Here is a 21,785-nt window from a genome sequence, read left to right as displayed (position 1 = left end):
CGTCACGGGGCGGCGGGGGCGGGGGAGGGGGCTCGGGGCCGCCCTCAGGTGGCCCGGGGCGGGGCGGGGCGGGACGGGACTGGGGGCGGAGCTCGGCCGCGGCGGAGCGGAGCGGGCCGGGGCGCTGCGCCTCGCCTCGCCTCGCCTCGCCTCAGCCGATAGGCAGACGGCTTCGGCCGCAAAGCAGTCGGCAGCCGTTTGCTGTCCCCGCGCCGCTGGGCGGCCAAAACGCGGGCGGAGCTCAGGGCGTGAAGGGGCGCTGCCAGCCAGCAGCGCGGCGCCGCCGGTGAGTCCCCGGCCCGCTTCAGCGCCGTGACGGGCCGGGGGAGCCGCCCCGCCTGCCTGCGCCCCGCCTACAGCCGCTCGTTTTAGAAAGCAGAAGTACGAAAATACGAACGTGTCAGACAAACAAATCACGGCGAGGCTGGCAATCTCAAAAGCAGAAACGCGGAGAGGCGGAACGCAGCAGCCCTCTGCGATTGCTCCCAGGAGAAAGCCCCGCAGGAAGCCGCTTAGCAAAGCTAAAGGTCAGGCGGAGTTTAGCAAGGGCTGCGTTGCTCAAGCTGCGGGGAAATCTGCGGCGCGGCTCAGGGCGAGGGACGAGCGCCCGTAGCCCTTCAGGTGGGCGAGCCGCGCTTCCCGCCTCAGCACGGGTTGCCGATTACCGTACGGCGCTTTAAACATGGGCGGTGTTAATCAGTACCGCAAAGGGGAAGGGATTCCAGTGCCGGGCTCCCTCCTCACACCCCAGTGACAGCCCTGCCGTTGGCCCAGCCTCCTCCCCTCCCTAGGGTCCCCGTCCCGGACGTAACTCCGGGCTCTCCCTCCCCGCTGCAGCGGGCTCTCCCCCCTCGCCCCCGGCACGCCCTTTCGCGAAATGGGAGGTTTCACGGGGAACATTTTTGTCTGCCCTCGCCCACCCCTGAGGGGCCTGCGCCACCGCCGCCGCGCCCCAGCCGCTCCCCTCATCTCCCCCGCTCTGCCGGCCCTGCCCGTTAGCCCCGCCCCTATACCGCCCCTGGCGGTTAGCCCCGCCCCCTCTGCCGTCCTTTGCCCGTTAGCCCCGCCCCCTCCGTAGCCCACTGCCCGCTAGCCCCGCCCCTATGCAGCTCCTGGCGGTTAGCCCCGCCCCCTCTGCCCGTTAGCACCGCCCCCTGTACCGCCCCTTGGCGGTTAGCCCCGCCCCCTCCACCGCCCTCGACCCCGCCGCCCGTGGTCTGTGGCGCGGTAGCCGGTCCCCACCGGGCCCCCTGAGCCCCGGGCCCCCTCAGAGTGCCCCGTCACCGGGCTCGTACACGCATGCAGGGGCTGAGCGTGGCATCTACGGCCCCCGTGATAACCAACTGCGCAGTCCTGAGCGCGGCCGTACCGCCACCACGCTTCCCTGCACGCCATCCCTGCTGTGGCGCAGGGCTGGGCCTCCGGTCATAGTTCTAAGAGCAATTTCAAATGTGTGACACGAGGAGGGTCACTCAGCATGACACGAGAGATGTATGTGTGGTTACATAGGTGTGCTGCTTTGACCCCGGCTGGATGCCAAGTGCCCACCAAAGCCGCTCTGTCACTCCCCTTCTCAACTGGACAGGGGAGAGGAAATATAACGAAGAAGCTCGTGGGTTGAGATAAGGACAGGGAGATCACTCAGCAGTTACCGTCACTGGCAAAACAGACTCAACTCAAGGAAACTCAGTCTAATTCATTACCAATCAAACCTGAGTAGGAGAGAGAAGTGGGAACATGTGTAGGGTGATGAGAAATAAAACCAAATCTTTAAACACCTTCCCCCCACCCCTCCCTTCTTCCCAGGATCAACTTCACTCACGATTTTCTCTACCTCCTCCCCCCGAGCGGTGCAGGGGGACAGGGAATGGGGGTTGCGGTCAGTTCATCACACATTGCCCCTGCTGCTCCTTTCTCCGCAGGGGAGGACGCCTCACACTTCCCCTGTTCCAGTGTGGAGTCCCTCCCACCGGAGACAGTCCTCTGTGAACTTCTCCAACGTGGGTCCTTCCCACGGGCTACAGTTCTTCACGAACTGCTCCAGCGTGGGTCCCTTCCATGGGGTGCAGTCCTTCAGGAGCAGACTGCTCCAGCATGGGTCCCCCACGGGGTCACAAGTCCTGCCAGCAAACCTGCTCCAGTCTGGGCTCCTCTCTCTCTCCATGGGTCCACAGGTCCTACCAGGAGCCTGCTCCAGCGTGGGCTCTCCACGGGGTCACAGCCTCCTTTGGGTGCATCCACCTGCTCCAGCATGGGGCCCTCCCCGGGTGCAGGTGGATATCTGCTCCAGCGTGGACCTCCATGTGCTGCAGGGGCACAGCTGCCTCACCATGGGCTGCACCAGGGGCTGCAGGGGAATCTCTGCTCCGGTGCCTGGAGCACCTCCTGCCCCTCCTCCTTCACGGACCTTGGTGTCTGCAGAGTCGTTCCTCTCATATTCTCACTCCTCACTCCAGCTGCAGTTTGTGTCCCGGTGCTATGGGTTTTCTTTTTTTCCCCCCTTTTTAAATATGTTATCCCAGAGGTGCTACCGCTGTTGCTGATGGGCTCAGCCTTGGCCAGTGGCGGGTCCGTCTTGGAGCCGGCTGGCATTGGCTCTGTCAGACACAGGGGAAGCTTCTAGCAGCTTCTCACAGAAGTCACCCCTGTAGCCCCCCCCCGCCCCCCCCCCCCCCCCCCCGCTACCGAAACCTTGCCATGCAAACCCAACACAACAGATAAGGCAAGTATTTTTGGAACAGACTTCTGGTTTTGATGTCCAAACACCTGTCATGGGCTGTTGCATTTCCCTCATGTCTGCGGGCTGCAGTGCAGTACAGTGCTCCAAATCCACCAGCTGATGTACACCCTCAGGTCCTATGATGAAAGCTGGTATCTTGTACACTGGGGGTTTGTGTGATGCACCTCTGAAGGATAGCTGATGGGACAGTATGCATCAGTAAGTTCATGGCATGTTTTTCCAGGTAACTCAATGAAATGTTGCATAAGATTTTCTTGAACTGAGGGTTCAAACTTTGAAAGCTATATAGGGACTAGCTTTTCTGGATTTTTCTGCCTGCAAGACTGAGGGACAGGCTATGTCTGTCATTCTGCAGGTATTCTCTAGTTAATCAATGTGCTCCATGTGATCAGCGGTAAAATAGGTAAATTAAGACATCTACAAATTACATTTCTCATTTAAGAGTGCAGAGAAGACTAAGTGCCCATCCTCAAGGCAATGATTCTTTTTAATTTAAAATAGGTTTCCTTGAATTCATGTTTCAATGAACAAAAAGTTATCTTTACCTCAGAAAACTGATCTTGCACAGGCTGGGTATAAGAAAGTAAATAGATACATAGAAGCTGTCTGCAAAATAACACATTTTAATAAAGAAATTAAAATATACGACTTCCTCACTGATTTTAGTCTTCAGGAGGCTTTTCTCTGGATATGAACTTGCTGACCAACCTGTATTTGCAGCATTTGTTATTACAGCCTTTTTTACCTGCCGCTGGAGCTACCTGTAGGTCACAGACATCATGATGCCCATGAAGCCATCTGACATGGATCGCAGCTACAGGAGGCCCAGTTGCTGTCCCGTCTGTCCAGAGAACAGAGAGTGATGCTGCCCCACGACATGTTACTTTCTCTTTATTCTAGTGCAAAGGCCAGGGGAGGCTTGGAGGTCGCTGCCCATGAAGCATGAGAAGATGTTGTGCGTGAGTCCAAGGACAGCTCTGTCAGCTGAGGAGCACCCCGTGTGTATCAGCTGAGCGGGCTATTGAGACACTGGTGTGTTTTGAGAAGCACACAGGAGAAGTGGTAGTTTTGATATATAAACACAGGAACACGCATTCTGCTCTTCTAGTTAGCAGCTGTCATGCATATGAGAAGCTTGTGCTTGTCATTGCTTGTGATATTTGGGGATGTAGCTCACATTGGGAAAGCAATGTAATTGTGTTATTAGGAGAAATGTTTTATGTTTTATGGTAGTTTTATGGTAGCAGCTATGTTTAGGATCTGGAACGCAGAGCAGTGCCTAGACGCAGCTCATGGTAAACTGAAAGAAGTGTTTATTAATTGCAATTTACAGCTGGCTTAGAAGAGCAATAACTGGCAAACCAGGGGTTTCTGGAGAAATTGCCATTGTTTGCTTTTTCATTGTTATTTTTTACTGTAAATATGCTGAAAATGTTGTACCAGTTCTCTGGTTTTTGGGAATTGAGCCCACGATAGGCCCAGGACTACAGTTATAATGGTCTGTGGAGAAGAACTGTATATACAACATAAACCAAGTACACTCATTAGAAAACTTTATTTATTTTATTGCCAATAGTACTAGCTGTGCAGCCAAACCGAGATGAACTACTACTACTACAAAAACTCTTAAACCCTTGAGATAGCATGAGACGTATGCAAAGCAGGATAATGGAGTTGCTGGAATGTGTGGTATATTGTTAGTGTTTTCTGTCTTAGTATAAACACAAACATGTAGTTATTGTAATTACAAGTTTTCTCATTAAAATGTCTGATAATTTGAGAAGCCCCTTGCTGTGCTGACAAAACAGTCATGCCAGGGTAGTTGGTATCCACAGCAGTTCTGATCTCAAAATTGGTGTTGGTGCCCTTGCTCATCCGAATGAAAAAGACCAATCAAGTTAATTTTAAATGGTGTTTGTCCAGTGACCTTGGCCAAACAATTAACTCTAGTACCAGTCTGGAATGGACTAAGTGCTTGTTCCTCCATGTGTATGGTTTTTTTGGGTCATTCACTGGAATTACTTAAGTATCATTTATTGGAAATGATCTGGTTTGTGCTGCTTTTCTGAGAACCATTTTGGATATTGGTAGATGAAGAACAAATTCTTCCCTGAGGTGGTTTTATTCACAAACACACTCCCTATCAATCTTAGCCATTAAGGAAGAAAGCTGTAATGTGCTTAAAGCTTGCCATGGTGTGAGAGGATGAGAACATATCTTTCCCCATTAGCCTTATAGCCCAAGTCTTATAGCCCAAGGCCTGAAGGAAAAGAGGATCCTCCCTTCCCCGCCAGACTGGATAGGACTGGAAACCCAAAAGGGCTGGCCACTCTTCTCGCATCTGGCAGGGAGCAGGAGAAGCTGAATGAAAAGATCCAATGGCCAGGATGAAACAGGTTGCATTTATTATCTGCATTTACAGTGGAGTCTTCCTATTTCGGACTTTTGGGGACTGTATTCCTTGTTCAAGTGAACATTAAAATTCCTATTACTGAAAGGGGGGGCCAGTGCAAATACCTGTCCACAGTTATATTATTGATTTCCTCCCCCTGCCCAAGACTGTATTTTGGCATACAACAAAAGAAAAAAAAAAACCTTAAAAATGTCAGTAGCAAAATGCAAATCCTTGTAGCAGCAACAGTAGCAGAAGCGCAAGGGGCCCTAACAGGTTTGCATTCAGCTAAAGAAGTCTGTCACATCAGTCATAGGTCCACAACAGTGGGATTCTAGCACCCAATGTCTGTTAAAAGATGGCTACGTAGTAAAAGTGATGGAATTACGGAAGGTGCAATTATGCTTTGAAGAGAAGAACAACACAGCTGTGCCCAGACTAAATGATTGCCCAAACTGTAGTTTGGAATTCTGGGTAGAAGAAATTCATGGCCAAGGAAATCCATGGTCTATTTAGGAAGTCTGTTTTATAGTCCAGAGATCTGTGCTGGTCTGGCACTGGACTCCTACGGTGAAGCCGAAATAACTGCGGAGTGTGAAAAGAAAATGGCAACTGGCAGAGTACTGTCACGAGTGAATGGACACTAGCTAGCAGAAAAGGCAGCCAGCCAGGATGTGTGATGGGTAGAATGACTTTAGGCTCTGCTGTGGCTTTGTGAAGCAACGCTTCCAGCAACCTAAGCTGTGGGGTGCAGTCAGCCACAAAACCTAATGCCTGAGTCAATGCGGGGGGCGTGGGGTGCGGCTACAGGAAGAGGAGAAGAGCCAGTTGCCAAGAGAAAGATGACTCCAAGTTATTGTTTTTATTGCTTGTAAAGAGGATCTTGCTTGCTGGGGATGGTTTGTATATGTTATTTGATTTTCTGTCCCTCTTTCCTTTTCACCCCTAGCTACACTGACATTTATTAAAATCATAGTTTGCAAGTGAGAAAGTCAAATTCCTTGAGTGTCCTGAGTGGCTTGATGGCATTCCACGTTCCTGGTTACAAGGTAATTTTTTACTAGAAACTGCATCAGTAGAAACTGCATCTAGCTAACATAAGGTTTTCACATTGAAAGTTTACTGAGACTTGCATTTGTTTGAAGATCACCGGTTTATCAGATTTTAAAATTGTTTTCCTCACAGACTGAATAGAGCTGTTCCATGCTGAGACCATTTCTAATCTCACTGTTATCATTTCAAAGCATCACTTTACATTACTGTATAATGGTTAAAGTGGTGTCTAAACTGCAGTTCTGGAAACAGCTTTATGTTGCCTGGTGAGTCTTTAATTCACATTCTCTCATAATTTTGAAATCACGTCATCATGATCTTGTAACTTTTCTGTAGCACAGATTCTGTATTTTAGTGGCTTCCATGCTTGATTATACGTATTTTCATTGACGTTCAAGCTTATCTTCCAAATTACGAAATTAAGGGCATTCTCTGAATTACAGCTGAAAAGGTTGCAATGTACGACTCATACCACTGTTATTTGCTAGGAGAAGTTCCTGTAAGAAAACACTGTTTTGGCAGAAGACGACTTTGTACTGAGGAGTATCGGTAAATGTTTCTGTTATAAATTTGTGTTCTCAATTTTATGTTCCAGTTTTCCTTTGGGTTTCCCAGCATCTGAACAAAGCAATTATGCCTATTTTCATGGGTGTAAAAGTCTCCAAATTGTATTTGCCTTTCCCCCCACCCCGCCAATAGTTTGAAATAAAGCAATAAAAGTCTTTTTGGCAATGTGATTTAGGATTCTAATCCATTTTGTAGTTTATGTTTCTGCATTAGACAACCTGAAGTGCCAATAACAGGAAAGGGTTTTCTTTTACCACTAGCTGTAATAATGATTTAAAAAACCTTATTCTTACCAACTTCATAGGAACTTAAATCTACCATACAGTGGTGAGCCTTCAACATATATTACAATAATTACTTCTGTCTTTCCTGTGCTAGCAGATCTGTGCAAAATTTGTGCCATCTTTGTCTGGTTTTAAGTTGACATTAATATATCTGATTTCATACCATTTCCCGTATAAGCTCGTCCTATTGAGATAATCAGCAGCCCTGTCGGAGCCACATTCTCTGAGTCACTGTTTGGATGGCAGGGTTCTGTGACTGTGTGGCTACTTTTGTCTGCTGAGATGTCCTTTGGTATGTTATACAGGGCAAGGTGTTCATGCTTGTGCCAGTGTGTAAAGGCATTGAATCTTGTAAGGACCATGGAATACTAGACAAGAATTTGCATAGCTACATTTACTTGGCAAGGCAGGATTGCAATAATCAATGCACCTCTCTTTTTACCCTCAAAGTAAATCAGAAAGCAAGGAAGAAAATAGATTTTGCCTGTAGGTGGCAAAGAGCCACGAATAAATTGTTAATTTTTCAAGCAGTATGATTTCCTAGCGAAAACAAATTAGTAGTGCCTATAAAATTTATCTTTCCTTTTTTTCTTTGATAATGCCTCTTGTAAAAATGGCTTCGAAACTAATCTACCAAAGTAAGGAGTCTTAAAAAGATCTGGTTTGCATAACAAGTATATTACAGTTTCTGAATGTATGCTATGTTTTCTTTGGTCCGGACATTTAAAACCTCTAATTCATACCCTTATGGCATATGAATTGCTGTAACTGCTAAACCAATTTGTTTTCTCAAAGAAAAGAAAAACTGAGTATAATGTACTGAAAGAAGGATTCGTAACACAAGTTTTCCAGTTGGAATGCTGTCAAGGTCTTTAGCATCTTATTTTAGCCAGTGGAACAGTTCCAGCAGCTCAAGTCATGACACTACCACTTACGGGAATTAACAACCTGGGGAGAGAAGCACCCTTGTACAGAACATGTCCAGTATCAAAATGGGTATATGAAATTCTCTGGATCTTCTGAATTTTAGATCTCTTTTCCTACTGTCTCACTGCATGCAAAGAGATATCACTAGTCATCAAAAGATATTCTTTTCTTTTTAAAAACCTTGTGGTACCACTTCTCAAACAGACCACTGCAGCTTCTTTAGTGGCAGACCGTAGCACCCTCTAAAAAACACTGGAAACAATTTGTCACAAAGGAAATGCTTAAGGTGTCCTAGTACACCATTTTCTTTACTTTGCCACCCTTTTCTATCGGAAATGTCTCGATTGTGTGTTAGATCACTCAGAGTCAGATTCTTCTCAAGATTTAAGTATTAAGTAATATATTTACCGACACAGATCTGCAGTAATGGAGCAATGCTACAAAGAGATAAATAAACTAAGTTATTAAGATTATATTTGTCAAGAAATATCCTCCAGGGTCACTTTAGCATCTCAGCTAGCTTCTAGCTCCCATACTCTTACACTAATTCTGGAAGCTCTGTTCACTTGAAACGGATTCTCTTTGTCCAAGACGGCTGATTTCTTCTTACCAGCCCCCTCTTAAGCACCGAGCAGGGAAGGTAAGACGCAGAGCGAAAGCAAAGGGTTTTTTCCTGTGTCCAAGCAAGACCACCTTATTTTTTTGCCCTTCATTTTTCTTGATTAAGAAAGAATATTTAGTTGAGACTGGTGATTAGATTCTTGAATGTGATTCTGTGAGGACGGGATTAGGACATACGACTGCCATAGGCCCGTATCTGCATACCCCAACAAGCTGTTACGCTAACATTTCTATCGTAACTAGTACGCTCCTGATTTCCCATTGCTTCTCAACACATCGGTAATACCTTACACATAATGTTATCAGAAGTTATAAATGCGCAATCTAATTTCTAGATTCAGAACATATTTTGGCCTGTGAATACCATATAAGGAATAAATGTGACAGCAGCAGTGGTGAAACGAGAAGTGGGTTGCATTGTTTGGGAAACTCTGCCACACGCACACTCTTGGTTCTAGGGGTTTTCTCTGGGGAACGTCACAAATCCTGTGATGCCAGTATTTCTTGGTCCCATAAAAACTGGTAAGGATAATTCTCACTTAATTTCCAGAGTTTCAGCAGCCTTGGGAAGTAGGATGAGGCAGATAGCTGGAGGAGGCAACTGCATTCATTAATAGGTTCAGTAGTAAATTAGATTAATGAAATCTATGCTGCAAGTTATACCCCCCTGGTTACTCTAACTGGAAACTTACATGCACAGTATTTTATAATGGGAGTTGCATATATGTATACATTTAAATCTACCAAGTGTTACCAGATGTGAGGGAAATTAAATTAGCTAGAATGACCAAGTGCTGAATTATATTTTTCTGAATAATATAAAAATATTTCTATAAAAAGTAGGGCAGATACTTTTAATAATAATAGAATATAGCATTATTGGGGGAAAATGGAAATAGCGTTTTTGTTTGGCTAATCTGTGTAATTGAAGAGACAGTGGGTAAGTAAACTCCGTGCACAGAACGTTTCTGTTCAGCATTTCATGGGTGTGTTTATACTCTGTGCACAATACTTGTGTATATAAATATCATCTGTTCCTGCTATCCTCCCACAGAGCACTGCAATGTGCTGTGTGTTCTCTTTGTATTTCAGATGTCTCAAGGACATTTGCTAGGCTCAAAAGCTATGCTCGGTGCTTGGGGACCGTACATCAGCCACTCACCAAAGACGCACAAATCTGAAATAATTATATTTTAGTTTGTTCAAAAGCAGATAATTTTTGTGAAATGTTGAATAAGTTGTGTCATTAGAAATTATGTCTGTTAGGCATACAGTGTTTTCTCCACAACTTGGCATGTCAGTTACCTTGGGCAGGAAGCAATTGCTGGTAATTAGTGTCACTTATCTGACCTTTGCTGAGGAGTATTCACTGTTCAGCAGTTGCTAATAAGCCTCCACAACAGAGCTGTGTGGGAACCTTCAAAGTGCCATTAATCCTAAGGCATGATGTGAACATGCCTTAAAATCCACGAGTGCTCTTTTTAGTGTGTTTGTATGGTGGATGCTGTCTTAGCTTTGGACTGTGTTTGTTTTGACATGTGTCTAGAGTTTTCAGTTTAAACATCTGTCACAGCACAAACAGCCCTGATTCCAGTAAGGCCAACTAACCATGCTAATTAGTACAAGTCTGTAGAAAAGAGACTTAACAGTATGCAGACCCGATTCTTGTCTTGCAACAGTGAAGTTTAGAAATAATTTAACTGAAAATATGTTAACATAAACTACGACCATACAGTTTATGCCATAACAATTAAAATTATGTGAATTCTTTGCTGCATCTAATGATTGGTCCCTTGGGTAATCTGTCCTCATAGCAATTCCCGTTGGAAATTTCTCCTTGTTATGATTCTGATCTAACAGTACCTCTGGGTTGAGACGTGTGATGAATAAAGTGGTCAGTGATGAGTATAAAATCCCCATACAGTTTTCTTTAAGGGAGCACACCTTTATAGCTGACTGGAAGGCAGCATTTTTGTTAGTGAGAAATTCACTGGTAGGGGAGAAGCCTTAAGTGAGCACAACAAAACACTTTCAAAATTTCCAGTGATGGGAAATTAGCTTTTGTAGTCATGTGTCTTCTAGAAATTCAAGTATGCTTTCCCTGGAATCTTGTCCGGGATTTCATTACATGTTCTTAACGCAGATGTTTCAAATGCTTTGGAAACAATGAACTATTATTATTGTCAGAAGAAATTCATCATCTTTCTTTGCTTTTAGAAATGTTAGAGGGAGGAGGAGTGCTTAGTAGACCTCTAGGGAGCCTTTCGGTGTTCTCTCTACTGGAGTCTGAAACTTTCGTAGACAGATATGTTTAGCTTCTCCTAATGGTGGTCAAACTAGAAAATTACTCCAGCATTGTCCATTTAAGATTTGCTGATATATATATTACCTGGACTATGTCCCCAGACTGTTCCTTAGTTAAATTAACTCCATCTTGTTATGTCTCACAACGACCTAAAAGCTGTAGATAACATATGGCATTCATAAGTAGGTGATTCCAAATCTATTACATAGTCTACCCATACGCTGTGTGGAAATTTGAAATCTGAAGAGAGAGACGGAGTCTATTCTACGTAAGAAGAGATGAAAGTGTTTTCTAACAGTTTGAAAACCTGGGCTATGCCCTTTCACGTTACCCTTTCAACAATATGTCTTGAAGTCTAAAGTTGTCTGTAAGTACAGCCACTTGCCCTAGCTGGGATTCCTGTCAGCCCCAGAACACGTAATAGATTGTGATTCCTTACACACTTACTTTTAGACACAGCAAAATGGCCCCAAGGATTATTCTTTTGCTGGAAGTCAGAAGTACAAGGCTGTTCTTATCATGGGCCCTGTGTTTGTTAAACTGCTGCCCTTGTAGATGCAGAAATATATTAATGTCCTTGTATAGCTGCTTAAATATATTTTTTTAAATGGGTAATCTGTTTGGTTTGGGGAGTATGTGCTTTTCCTAAAACATTAATTTCAAAAGCTCTTTACCCTAGTAGAGCTAAACAGCATTTTAATGAAGTGTGTTTGTTACACTTACCGACAACAAAAGTATTGATCATATAACAAGAGTAATGAGCAAGTTACTCCCATAGCTAATACTGCAATGATAACATCATGTGTTGTCATCTTTCAAACTGCGTTGTACCACCTCTGCTGCACTAGAAGTTCAGATTTTTACCAGACACATGTTCACATATTATGCCTTAATGTAAGCATTTATTCTTCTTTTTCCAAATGAAAAAAAAAAATATTAAAGACATTTATTTATACTGATAGGCAATGCTGACGTTTCCATTTTAGCTTTAGAATCTTTCTTTTATTTGAATAGAGAACAGCAGGGCCAGCTGCAGGTATAGGCAATGTAGGCAGGTTGCCTATGGATGCAGATGTTCAGGGTGGCAAAACGGTCCCAATAAAGAGCAGCCAAGCCCGGCTCTTTCCTCTGCCAAGGCCTTTTCTCCTGTGGAGAGGAAGACCACACGTTTGAGCTGTTCATGCTGTGTGAACAACTAATTTCTACCTCCTGGCGGCAAACTCTCTCAGCCTGAGTAATTTATACTTTTATACTGTATATATATGTGTTATACTGTGTTCATACATGTTTTATACTCACTCTCAGAGTGCGTATGTGCCAGCGGCAGTAGCAAACCTGATCCTTCTGACTCAGTTCTACCTCTGCCCCTTCCCTTTACGGGAGCAGCCGAGCCCTGGCAGCAGCGGAGGAGATGTAAATGATGACTTGTTTGAGTGGTAAGGGGCATGGGCAAGGAGAGGCACAACCTCCTGAATCTGGAGACTGGAGGGCTGGGATCCAGTGGTGGACAAAGAGGGTCTCTTAACTCTAATCCTAGTCAGCCCAAAACCACTGAGTCTGCTCAGCCTCTCTCCCTGTGCCTCCCTCTTCTCTTTCCTCTACGCTCTTCTTCATGCACCTCCACCTTTCACAACCCCCATGTTCTTTTTTAAACAGATATGACTACAGCTGCTGCAAAATTCACATTTTCCTGTACGTGGAGAAGCCTTGAGTCAGCTCCAGTACCCAACCACTAAAAATTTTCAAATTTAATAAGCAGCTCACATCAAGTCGAATACTCACTTCTAAAATGTGAGGAAGGAAAACTCCAAATAAAGGAAAAAATAATCTAAAGAAGATACCTATGGTAAATGAAATGAAGTCACATTCAGGATGGATGGCACTGCGATGCGCACCTGGCATCAAGCAGTACCCTGTGAGAAACCAGCCTGCGGAACGCGGCCCATCCCTGCCTTGCGTGCCCCGTGGCAGCTGTGCCCCTGCCTCCTCGGAGCAGGAGGATTCCGTCTGCAGAGTGTCTCCATCCCATGGGCGAGAGGCCGAGGAGGAAAGGCTGTGAGATTTGCTCCTTCCTGCAGCGGCACCGCTCTTCCCCCTCGTGAGCAGACTGCTGAAGGGAACGAGAGCTGGCTCATGTGCGGGTCACCGAGAGCCTACGGACTCTAGAAGGCAGAAGGGTACTGGCGGAGGGAGGCGTACCTGCCGGAGTGTCCTCCATCAGGAGGGGCATAGTTCAATGCTATGCTGCAGCTTTTGATGTGCAAAAGGGCAGGCTCCAGGGCTTAGGAGGGGCACGTCGTCTGGGGAGAAGAATAATCAGTGGGGTAAGGTCCTTCTTCAAACACAGTTCACCAAACCCTGTCTGACCCCAGTGTCCAAATGACTAAATATTACTATGGTATCTGGTGGTGCTGTGAAATAATTTTTTAAGGTAGTGAGAGTCATGTTACCACCCACCAGTAAAGGCATTAAAGGCTTCCTTAGCTTATAAACAAGCATAAATACCCATTCTGTAAGCAACAGCTTTAGTATTGCATGTGATATTCGATCATAATTGTAGTCTGCAAAAATGGTTTAGCTTTCAATTTTGTCAGCAATTTATACGCCTTTTTCTACTTCTGCTGTTTCTTTCCATACACACCACAACAGAGGGAGGAAAGCCAGCGCTGCTAAGTTTAGACTTTTCTGTCTGTTCTTATTGTGAAAACTCTCAGGGCCAGCTATTTTCCATTTTTACTCCTACAAGCTCTGTTCCTATTTCCCAACCCAAGGTCACTAGTTTAAAGATAGCTCTGATGTATTTCTACAATCTGAGATCAACCTTGATATTCATCTGTTATGAAGCCATTTGTATTCCCTTCCTAGCTATCCGTTGTTGCTCGTCAGTCTGTCGTTCCAATTTTCCCTTACATTTCTTTGCACATTCATATGACTGAGAATAGTTTTCCACCCATAAGCCACTTACTTACATAGCATCACTTCTGTTTCCCCTTAACTCATCTTTTATGGGCTGCCAAAGTGATACTTGATCATGACTGGGTAACTGTTTTGCTTGAATGGCATTTCTTGGGCTAATCAATTATTATTTTGCTTACTTAGTCTTCCTGTACTCTTTTTTACATTATGTGGTAAAATGTAATTTTATGGAGTTGGAGCTTATCTTTTTCCTGTGTCTTTCTAATAGTCCTTTTTTAGGTAAACAGTAAGTTTTCATTTCAGTTTGACACATTCTATTGGTTTCAAAGCAAAACAAATAATAAGAGGTTGTAAGTGGAACTCTAAGTGCAGTAGCAACAAAGCAGGGTGACATATAAAGGAAGGTTCACTCTTCTGCTTTCTTTAAATGTGTGTAGGAGTTTTACTCTCAGTTTACTCATGTAAAGACTTGGGGACTTTATTTACCCTCATTTTTGCCCATGAAATCTAATTTTGCTACAAATTTCTTTCCATGATCTGCCAGTCATGCCTGGTAAGTGATCCTCTTAATTTGACTTACCCTTCATAGCAATGATTGCTGGTATTCTTTTTCCTTAACAGGAATTCACCCCATCTCTTTCACATGCTGCTGTGACTATGAGAGTTTTCCTCTGAAACATCCACCTTCAGATTTCAAGTTTGTATGACACAGTGTGTTACACGTACAAGACCACTTTCTGGCAGCATGCCTAACAGTTTCAAACTCTTTCTAGAAAATTGTTAAGCTCCAAATTCTCAAAGCTAAGCAACCTACTTAATGACTGGGTTTACTAGATTTTTTCCCTGAATCTAATTGCTCGATAATACCACTTTGTATTTCTACAGTGCCTTAATCCAGGAATCTCAAAATAATAGATATTCTTTCACTCCCTAGGGAATATTATGAATTGTTGGGAATCCATTTGTTAAGAAAAACATGGTACGTAAAAGTGTATGAATTTCACAGGGTCAGGCAGGTCTTCTCTGTCAACAATAATATTTTTCAATGGTTATCAGGAATGGAATTTAACTATGCTGTAAGCTGTTCGCTGTTAGCATGATAATCCATGATTGTCCGTAACGGATCAGCTTCTAGTGCAGGTAGGGCCAAAGCATACGATAGAGGTGGCCATATGAGACAGGCTTCCTCACCCTCTATCCTGTGCCGATAAAAACATCCTATATGTACACAGTTCACAATTTACTTTCTTTTGGGCAGGCCTTTGTGTCTTTTAAAATCTCCCTCTACAGGGAAGAGCATCTTTTATTTGAAGAAGGTAGTCAAAAGGGAAAAAAGGAAAGTAGTAACCATATTTTCTTTAAATCCAAGGCAGCATCTGTTATAGTCATTTGGAATGACAATATCTCTACCAATGCTAATACAGTTACACTGAACTTCCAGCAGAAGTAAATTCAGTTATGCAGGTTTATACAGTCAATTGGAGAACAAAATTGGCCTACTGTGTCAAAAGTGAAAAGCTAACCTTATTACAGATACTCTTCTTTCTTCTCCTATGCTGTGGTTCAATTTAATTTAATCTAGAGATAATACTGAACCCAAATGTTCAAAAATATGTCTCAAGATTGTCATAATTCGGTATGGTCTTCATCTGCACGTGACCAAGCAAACAGTAATAGGTTAAAACATGACTGTCTTTTCCACCTCATGCACACCACCACCACCACGAATGGAATGTTTTTCTGTACTGCTCAGCCCCCACTGTAAGAGGAAGTCACCGAGGTTAGCCAATAGTTGAATCCTAATTCATGGCTCAACAACTGGAAGCTGCACATTTCCTGGCGTTTCCACGAGTTCAAGTACGCTTCGCGTTACCTCGCTACACGGCGCACAGCGTTCCGGTTGCCATCAGTCATGAAGGATGCTTATGCCCTCCTGGCCGCGGCCGCGCTGGCTGCCCACCGCACCGCCGCTGTGCAGCTTGGATCTGCCTGCTGTGCGCCGACTGCTCTGCCCTCTGGACACTCTAGGAACGCCGCAGGGAGCTGCAGCACTCCCCAGCGCTCAGCGCCTTGCTTTCTAGATTTGTTCCACCATTCAAAGGGGAACGTCTTGCTAGGCAGTAATCGTGAACTCGTTCTGAATTTCATCTAGATTAAGGTAAAAAGAAATGGAAGTATTTATTCATGAGATTAAAAATAGGCAACAGAATAACAAAGGTTTATATTAGACCTAAGTGAGGAAGTAAAACTTTTAAACTGAAAATACTATTCACAATGCTTCCATGTGATTTACCATAGTACCCTAGATGACAAGACTTCTGTGGTCCTAGATATCTTATGTTCATGTTACATCATTGGAAAATCCCTCTTTTGTAGGGGTGTAGCATGGTAGCTTTTATGGCCAATTTCTTTCATAACATTTGAAGTCTTCCTGAAGAGGTCCAGAGAGATTTGGTCTTATTCAACAAATTTTATTTTACTTTTAATCCAGGCGATAGTCTGGCCATTTAAAAGAATTTAAATAAGCATTGTTTCATTTCCCAAAAGATGTGAATGCCTCTTTGTTAGACTGGATGTCATCTGCTCTACTTGATTCTCTATTTAATGACTGCTTGCCTTTAAGAAAGGGTGTATCTTGTTCCCTCATCCCTTTGCTAATTTTGATGTTTCACTATGAAGCGTTTCCTCTATTGAGCCTTAGTTCTGTGTCAGTCTTTCCACTAACCAAAAGCACCTGATACAAATGTCTACATGGGATAAATATATTTATCTCATTTACTGGGTGTTGACTGAAATCAGACACAATGGTAAATTAACATTCTGGGATGACAATCCCCCACATATTATTTCCTGGATTTTTTTAAAGTGAGTGAAGATTTTGGACCTAGTTTCTAAATAAATGTAAACTGACCTACCTGCATTGAATCTAGAGACCGAGACAATAGATTGTATTTACATGAATAAATAATTTTGTAAGTGTATATGTATTAAAAAAGTTAGGGTTTTTTTCACTTACTGACCAAACTAAAATGTACAGAAAAAAGTCTAAGTCTTGATATGAAGTGTACAATTTTTGTTGTTGAAGAAAAGAAACTTTTCAGGTCAAACAAAAACATACATTTGTGCCACATTTAAGTATTTATACATTATTCAGATGAAACAGATTGATGCCGATTATTTGTGAATCTGACAATTTTGCCCGGCTCCAACTATACTGATATTACTGGCTGAAGAAATAAACTAAATTTAATCAGGTGAAAAACATGAATTCACTAGTTGTAACATACTGAGTCTTGACAAAATCATTACGTTACTAAAAATTGCAAAAGAACGGGTTTTTGACAGCTGAATCACTGACTGGAAACAATTCTTTTGGAAGAAAAAGAAATGCAATTTTTTATAAATATAGGCAATGGTTTACAGTAAAAGACATTTCCCAAAAATAGCTAGCAAAATCCACCATTCAGAGACACCGCCATGAATTAAAGAACTTATAAAACAGCTTTAATGTTTTTATTAGGCACTGTCTCTCCAGCTATTTGGATGAAGCAATAACTGAAGTTTCAAAGTATAAATGTCTCTAATCATGCTGAAAGAAGAAAAAAAAAAAAATCTTTCTCCTTAGCAATCCAAATAAGTGCAGGAATATTATTTGTTGGGTGGGGTTTTTTTTTGTTTTTCTTATATATGAGTGTATTCCCTCTAGCATGAAAAACATAATACCTCTCTAATTACAGCACTGGAACAATCAACTTTGCTTGCTTGTCCTATTGTATTATTTAAATTTTACTGGTATTTAGAAAACACTGAAATTTCAACCTCCAAAGTGATTGCATGTGATTGCAGGGCCGGGGGGAAGGGGTATGTTGACCTTGGCCCTACACTCCACAGTGAGGTTCCCTCTAGGAGGTGAATTGTGCAATACCAGTTCATCTTCAGAAACAAGAAAATGATGCCCCCTTCCTTTCATTAGCTCCTCATTTTTTAAAATGCATTACAAATCTTCTGTGTTATTTGCAAACTTCAAACCACATTCTCCACTAACATAAATAGGTAAAACTTAGATGTCTTAATTTTCTTGACAACAACTTGCAAATTCCTCTCTTCAACTCCTGTTCTCCATTAAGATTTAGCTCTCTAGTATTTAAAAAAATATAATTTTTGCAACTATCATTGGCCAATTTAGGTAAGAATGTAAACCCAGCTGGTAATTTTTCTTCCAAATCCTTCTGCATTTTCCATTCTCTGTAACTGAAAACATTTTTGTCATACTCCCTGTACTTGGGTAACAAAGTATTTTTCAACGTGTTAACTTTTCCTTACCTGGTATCATTACAACAATTAAATCCTAGCATCTTAACACCATAGTGTCCCTTCAAGTCCAAATTTGTTGTCATTTACCCCAATCTTTTATCATTAATCTATTATCATTCCTTATCACATTTGGGTACCAGCATATCTAGTCTTAATATGAGATCTACTAATGAAACACAGGCAGTAGTCTGTTAAATGCTTGCGTATTACGTATGCTTGCATATTATGCAGAGAACAGTGATCTCTGTGGCATGTGGTAGCAGCAGCTCCATCAGTTGCTATGGAACGTAGTTTACAGTTTGTAAAAACAAATGCACTAAATATAAACCCAAACTGCCAGGTTTATTCCACAAGCAGGTAATGGTTTCTTTATAATTCTGTTAAGTATTTGGACATTCCTGAACAAATTATCTTCACCAAGTGGACAGAATTTGACTCCTTATTGCCATGCCCAAACACAAAAATTTTAAAGGGGGTGGTGAGAATCAAAAGTCCTTTTGAAAATGGTAAAACTAATCTCCCGTTAAAGGTGCAGATATAAGAAATGTTCTAGAAAAGGTCTGAATCAGACTTGAATCAAAAGAATTTGAATATATCTGATTTCAGGAAACTACATTTGATTCTCTTCCTTAATCACTTATCGTACGATTTGAAAACTGGATCGTAGCTGTAAGGCAGTGAAGGTGTCCTAATGACTTGAGTACTGGTTTGGAACTGAAATGAAGTACAGTTAAATACAAGCATGTTTGCTGTCATTTATTACCACCATCGTCATTTCATTATTATTTGTCTCTTAAATCTACTAACTGCATTATTACTATTTGGATTGTAGTGAACAAATTATTTATTTTTGTTAATATTTATGAACTACTGTAATTAGCTTCAGAATAGCTAGTAAATAAGACAAGATAAAAAATAAAATAATTAATAATATTAATAATATTAATAAATTAATAATAATAAAATTAAAAAAATAAACAATAAAAACAAGACACCGGACCAGTCTGGCGCTCAGTGATACGACGAACGAACGGTAGTTAAAAACTAGCAGCACGGAGAGCTGCGTGATCCCGTCTGCGGGCTGATCCCGCAGGATACGAACCGGCAGCGAGTGCCTCCGCTAGCGAGGGGCCCCCCGGAAGGTGGTGGGTGAGGGGTGGGAGCGTTCAGCCCCCAGGAGCCCCCAGCCCATTTGTGCACCCCTCCGGCTGCGCGCCGGTCGCCGCTGGCCTACGGCCCCAGCCCAGACCTCAGCCCCTTGCCGTGTGTTTGCTGCCACGCACGAGCCTCTGCTCCGCTCCCTCTGCTTCGCAGCCTGCGGTGCCATCCCATACCCGCCTCGCCTTGCTGTCGCGAATGCAGGTTTGTGAATCCTGCCGATTATGTTAGTTTATCGTGAATGAGTGACTTTACACAGTTTGATTTAGTAGCAGTTTAGAATTTACTTGTGGCAAATGGCAGGATTTGATTGTGATATTTTAATAGCAGTCAATCATCAGTGATGAACAAAGCGGTTAGACAAAATTGATCAAACCAGCGACTTAGTTAAGATTCGAAGATGGCAAGGCTTGCTCTATTGCTACATGGAAGTGCATGAAGGAAAATTTAAGTTACACTGAGTTGGAATGATTCACAGAGAGATTGTGTATGCAGGGGATAAGGAGGACCCTCCTGTTGAGCCACGAGGTTCAGAATGGACCCCCTTGCTTTCTACATTCCTTTTCAGAGAGCTGTCCAGGTGCAGCTGGGTCCAATCTTAGAATCAGACTTGGTCAATGGTTTATAGGACTAAGGATAATGCAGCAGTGTAAGACTCACTTGTAATTAAATCATACATCTACACACAGACATGAATGCACATATATATATGAAGGTATACCTGTTAAAAATTCCCCTTGAGTTCAGTGAAATACGTCGAATTTCTCAACGGGCGAGGGTTGAGCCTCAGACAGTGAAGGGTTTCGGCCCAGGCTCCAGCATTGGTCTTCGGCAGTGGAGCTCCGATTTTAGCAAACTTTCAGAGTTTGCTGGCTCTGAGAGGCGTCCCGCTCAGAGGGAGGTGCTGGTGCAGCCCACAGCAGTCCAGGAGAGCTCCAAGGGCCTCACTTAGGACTGCTGTTTATAGGATCATGAGATGATTGGCTTTAGTCATCAGTAAATTTCCATCTGAGCCACAATTTGGGTTGGTAACTGCTGGAATTCCAGTAATGATGATACCGCTCTGTTTCAAGGCTGTCAGGGGTCGCTGTTTGTTCCTGCTCGCTTCGTTAGCCATAATACAGAGTTTCTGATGAGGACAGGACCGCTCTCTGCTTCAGCCATGTGGGAGATTTTGGTACAGTTAGGGTGTGCTTAACTGACCATCTCACTACATAAAGGCCATGGTCTGGAATTCCTAAAATCATAAAGTGGTCGAGGAAAGAAAAGGCGGGGGGGGAGGATGCACCACCACACTCACTTAGGGCTTCCAACCCGTCTTGGGATTCCTGCGCCGTCTGCATTGTGTATCACACGCCTCACCCCCCCCTTCCAAAACCTTCCAAACCCAGCCCCTGCACACCCTTCCTGGAGAAGCAGGTCTCTTGTTCTTTGGCACCGCAGTACGCTCAGGGCTCACCCGACTACTTATCGGCACAGCAAGTCATAAAGAAGTAAATCACACAGTGCCACGTTGAATGTTTCCTCTGCCTGCTTATTGATTGGCATTATTACAGCCAGCTCCAACGTCGTAAGTAGGGTCATGTACAGAGACCGCACGGTACCTGCTCTGCCTACGCCTTTAGGAGGCGGCGGGGCAGAAGCCCCCCGCGGGGCCCAGCCACTGCCCAGGCCGGGGCAGAAGAGGCCTCGGGCCTGACACCGGCCGGAAGGCCACCCACCCCCGGCCCGGGCATCGGGCCACGGCCCTGGGAGCCGTCAGGGCCGGGCAGCTGCCCCCGAGCCAGGCCCGGGCTCACCCAGCGGGCTGCGGCCAGAGCCGATGCTGCCGTCGCGTCCGTGTAAGGCCCTGCCCCAATGGCGCTTTCGTCTGGCGAGGTTGTCCGCAAGCGGCGGTCCCGGCCATGTACGACGGGCTCGGGCAGGAAACCGCGAGCAGTTGCTTGAGATCTGCCAAGAAGGAAATGAGGGGAAAGGGAATTCCGGCACGGGGGAGATCGCGAGCGCCACGAGCCCCTGACCGCCATTACAGCCCAGGCTCAAATTGAAGGACAACTGAGCGTGCTCACCGCTTTAAATACCAGGCAAAGAGATTTTAACCAATCATAGCATATGTATTAGGGAATTAAATATGGTAACAAGTGCGTATAAAGAGACGCTGACTGGCTGACTCGGCGCGCTAAAGCCACCTAGCACCCGAACTTGCGCAACTCTGTGAACAAACAACAGTATTTCGTCTCAGTCCGTGAAGGCTGGCTTATCGCCCGCCGGGCGAACCAGCCCTCTTTGCGACCCCGCGAGGGCGGATTCACTATGCGAAGCTGTTTCGGTCAGCTCGACAGCCCGGCCCGGCGCCGTTTCCAGAGCGGAGCGGTTAGGCCGGTTAAGGGGCCCACGCCACGGGCGGCAGGCCTCGCCATCCCCCCGGCGGCGGGTCCGCCGCCGGGGGGATGGCGAGGCCTGCCGCCCGTCCTTCCCGCCCGGCCCGCCGTGGGGGCGGCAACGGCC

Source organism: Pelecanus crispus, chromosome 2, assembly GCF_030463565.1.
Source record: "Pelecanus crispus isolate bPelCri1 chromosome 2, bPelCri1.pri, whole genome shotgun sequence".
NCBI classification, from domain to species: Eukaryota; Metazoa; Chordata; class Aves; order Pelecaniformes; family Pelecanidae; genus Pelecanus; species Pelecanus crispus.
The sequence above is the reverse complement of the archived record's forward strand: the minus strand, read 5'-3'. Positions refer to the sequence as shown.